The sequence below is a fragment of the Lipotes vexillifer genome, unplaced genomic scaffold, assembly GCF_000442215.2.
Source record: "Lipotes vexillifer unplaced genomic scaffold, Lipotes_vexillifer_v1.1 scaffold304, whole genome shotgun sequence".
In the NCBI taxonomy this organism is placed as follows: Eukaryota; Metazoa; Chordata; class Mammalia; order Artiodactyla; family Lipotidae; genus Lipotes; species Lipotes vexillifer.
Genome location: NW_006788513.1, coordinates 483979 through 488599, shown reverse-complemented (window position 1 = coordinate 488599; position 4621 = coordinate 483979).

Sequence of the window (4621 nt, the reverse complement as noted above, 5' to 3'; positions counted from 1 at the left end):
AAGCCCACGAAAAGAAGATGAGATCACCAGATGAGACAGAGATTTCTGAAACGGAGGCAAAGGCCATATTTTAAGGCTCATTCCCTCAAATATCTTAATAATCTGCTGCTGAATATGGCAAGTAGATGGGTAAGGTGCCAGGAGGGTAGCTGAAATGGGAATTATAAAATGAGTTTGTGCTCAAGAGCTAGAGGTTCAAATCCTGGCTATGTCTTTTGATAGCTGTATGACCTTGGGTTAGTCACCCAAACTCTGTGTGTTTAAGTTCCTTATCTGCAAAATGAGACATAATACTACCTACTTTCTGGGGCTGTTGGGAGAATTAAATGAGGTAGCCTGTGACAAGCACTTAGAACAGTGGCTGGTACAATGATAGTTATTATTTTTATTATTCTTTTGAGCTGGGCTTGAGTCTGTCCATGAAAATGGAAGTCGGCTGCCTTAAGGTTCTGACAGAAAACCTGGACTCTGTCCTTAGCACCCTATCTCCCAGACATCAGGCATCCTGGCATGAATGTAGTGGATCCCAACAGATATTTGAGAATGACATGGTGTCTCATTTTGATTGACAGCCACAGCCACTCAATCCACACCTGTTAAATCTACAGTGGATTTGGCAGGAGACCTAAATAGACATTTCTCCAAGGAAGACACGAAGATCGCCAACAGGCACATGAAAAAATGCACAACATCACTAATCATTAGAGAAATGCAAATCAAAACTACAATGAGGTATCACCTCATTCTGGTCAGAATGGCCATCATCAAAAAGTCTACAAACAATAAATGCTGGAGAGGGTGTGGAGAAAAGATGAACCCTCCTACACTGTTGGTGGGAATGGAAATTGGTGCAGCCACTATGGAGAAGAGTGTGGAGGTTCCTCAATAAACTAAAAATAGAATTACCATATGATCCAACAATCCCACTCCTGGGCATATATCCAGAGAAAACCATTAAAACCATTAAAAGATACATACAGACCAATTTCATTGCAGCACTATTTGTGATAGCCAAATCATGGAAGCAACCTAAGTGTCCATCAACAGATGAATGGATAAAGAAGATGTGGTACATATATACACAATGGAATATTACTCAGCCATAGAAAGGAATGAAACAATGCCATTTTCAGCAACACGGATGGACCTAGAGATTATCATACTAAGTAAAGTAAACCAGACAAAGAGAAATATCATATGATATCGCTTATATGTGGAAACTAAAATATGATACAAATGAACTTATTTACAAAACACAAATAGACTCACAGACATAGAAAGCAAACTTCTGGGGAAAGGAGGGCATGGAGGGATAAATTAGGAGGTTGGGATTAACAGATACACACTATTATATATAAAATAACCAAGTTCTTAGATTGGAAGAATCAACATTGTGAAAATGACTCTACTACCCAAAGCAATCTACAGATTCAATGCAATCCCTATCAAACTACCAATGGCATTTTTCACAGAACTAGAACAAAAAATTTCACAATTTGTATGGAAACACAAAATACCGCGAATAGCCAAAGCAATCTTGAGAACGAAAAACGGAGCTGGAGGAATCAGGCTCCCTGACTTCAGACTATACTACAAAGCTACAGTAATCAAGACAGTATGGTACTTGCACAAAAACAAAAATATAGATCAATGGAATAAGATAGAAAACCAAGAGATAAACCCATGCACATATGGTCACCTTATGGAGGCAGGAATATACAGTGGAGAAAGGACAGCCTCTTCAATAAGTGGTGCTGGGAAAACTGGACAGGTACATGTAAAAGTATGAGATTAGAACACTCCCTAACACCATACACAAAAATAAGCTCAAAATGGATTAAAGACCTAAATGTAAGGCCAGAAACTATCAAACTCTTAGAGGAAAACATAGGCAGAACACTCTATAACATAAATCACAGCAAGATCCTTTTTGACCCACCTCCTAGAGAAATGGAAATAAAAACAAAAATAAATAAATGGGACCTAATGAAACTTAACAGCTTTTGTACAGCAAAGGAAACCATAAACAAGACCAAAAGAAAACCCTCAGAATGGGAGAAGACATTTTCAAATGAAGCAACTGACAAAGGATTAATCTCCAAAATCTACAAGCAGCTCATGCAGCTCAATAACAAAAAATGAAACAACCCAATCCAAAAATGGGCAGAAGACCTAAATTGACATTTCTCTAAAGAAGATATACAGACTGCCAACAAACACATGAAATAATGCTCAACATCATTAATCATTAGAGAAATGCAAATCAAAACTACAATGAGATATCATCTCACACCAGTCAGAATGGCCATCATCAAAAAATCTAGAAACAATAAATGCTGGAGAGGGTGTGGAGAAAAGGGAACACTCTTGCACTGCTGGTGGGAATGTGAATCGGTACAGCCACTATGGAGAACAGTATGGATATTCCTTAAAAAACTAAAAATAGAACTATCATATGACCCAGCAATCCCACTACTGGGCATATACCCTGAGAAAACCAAAATTCAAAAAGAGTCATGTACCAAAATGTTCATTGCAGCTCTATTTACAATAGCCAGGAGATGGAAGCAACCTAAGTGTCCATCATCGGATGAATGGATAAAGATGTGGCATATATATACAATGGAATATTACTCAGCCATAAAAAGAAACGAAATTGAGTAATTTGTAGTGAGGTGGATGGACCTAGAGTCTGTTATACGGAGTGAAGTAAGTCAGAAAGAGAAAGACAAATACCGTATACTAACACATATATAAGGAATCTAAGGGAAAAAAAATATCATGAAGAACCTATGGGTAAGGTGGGAATAAAGACACAGGCCTAGAGAATGGATTGATGATATGGGGAGAGGGAAGGGTACGCTGTGACAAAGTGAGAGAGTGGCATGGACATATATACACTGCCAAACGTAAAATAGATAGCTAGTGGGAAGCAGCCGCATAGCACAGGGAGATTAGCTCAGTGCTTTGTGACCACCTAGAGGGGTGGGATAGGGAGGGTGGGAGGGAGGGGGACGCAAGAGGGTAGAGATATGGGAACATATGTGTATGTATAACTGATTCACTTTGTTATAAATTAGAAACTAACACACCACTGTAAAGCAATTATACTCCAATAAATACGTAAAAAAAATAAAATAAAATAAAGTAAAATAGGTTACCAACAAGTACCTACTGTACAGCACAGGGGACTATATTCAATTTCCTGTAATAAACCATAATGGAAAAGAACATGAAAAAGGATATGTGTATATATATATATATATATATATATATATATATATATATATGTATGTATATATATATATGTATATATATATATGTATATATATATATGTATGTATATATATAACTCAAACACTTTGCTGTACACCTAAAACTACCACAACATTGTAAATCAACTATACTTCAATAAAAATGTAAAAAAATTTAAAAAAATCTACAGTGGATTTGATGTTGATCATGAAGCACATTAACAAGTCCATTCATTCATTTTTTCACACATTCACTTATTTGAGTAGTATTACATTTATTCATTAAGCATCTATCTATTGAATAGTTATCTATTCATTACACATATTGCTTACTATGTTCCTGGCACATAGACATTGAAGCTCATGTCCTTGTTTTGGGTTAGAAACAACCACCAGCTATTTCTGGCGAACAGGGTCTAAGTATTTTAATTCCTTGTCTGTTAAAAACCATGATCCACATGTTTCTATGGGACTGTGAAAGAGCTATTCCTAACCTGAGGCCAAGTCACTTACATGAACACTGTTCAGAAATTGCCTTGAAAAGAGAAACAAGACTATAAGTCTTAGAAAAAATTCCGTTAAGTACCAAATTTATTCATAAAATACATGGCTATTTACTGTGGACAAGTTTCCACTGTTATGGGTCTATTGAAGACACTTTGAGGTCATTCCTAGGGAGTGACATAAACATGGGGCCTGACTGGCATCATCTGGGACTCAGAGCTGTAGGATCTTGGGCCCATGCACACCTATTGCATCACAGTCAAAATTTAAAGATTCTCTGGTGATTTGTATACACAGGGAAGTCTGAGAGGTGCTGGATTGGGTGCCCCAGACCCACTTCAGGAAGACCACCTCTAGGTGGATAAGCCCCTTTTTCAGTGGAGGGACCATTCTCAGCAGGGAGGAATTATGGACGACAACTGCAAAAACAGCATGTTTTTTTTTTTTTATTTTAAACATGCAAAATACAGTCCATGCATCTGCCATTTTAAAAAGTCTCTCATCCTGTAGCAGATAAAACCAAATATGTTTTGGCTATCAACGTTCAAGAAATGTTTCAAAATGCTTTACAGTGTAAAGATAATAAGAAATTTAGCAAAATTTCAACAAACCTGTATAAAAAACAGATACAGATAACATTTTATATCAAGGCGACATGCTGTAATGTAAAGAGTAAGTTATAATTATCTGTGTTTCTTTGTAAAAAGTCTTTAACAATATGAGGGCTTAGCAGATCCAGGCCTCAGGGCTACACATGCAAAAATAATTGTTAGTTACTTAAAAATCACCAAAACATGCTATTTTTAAATGTGTACCTTTGTGTCTTTTTAAGTACAGGATAATAGAAGTATTAAGTATCAGCA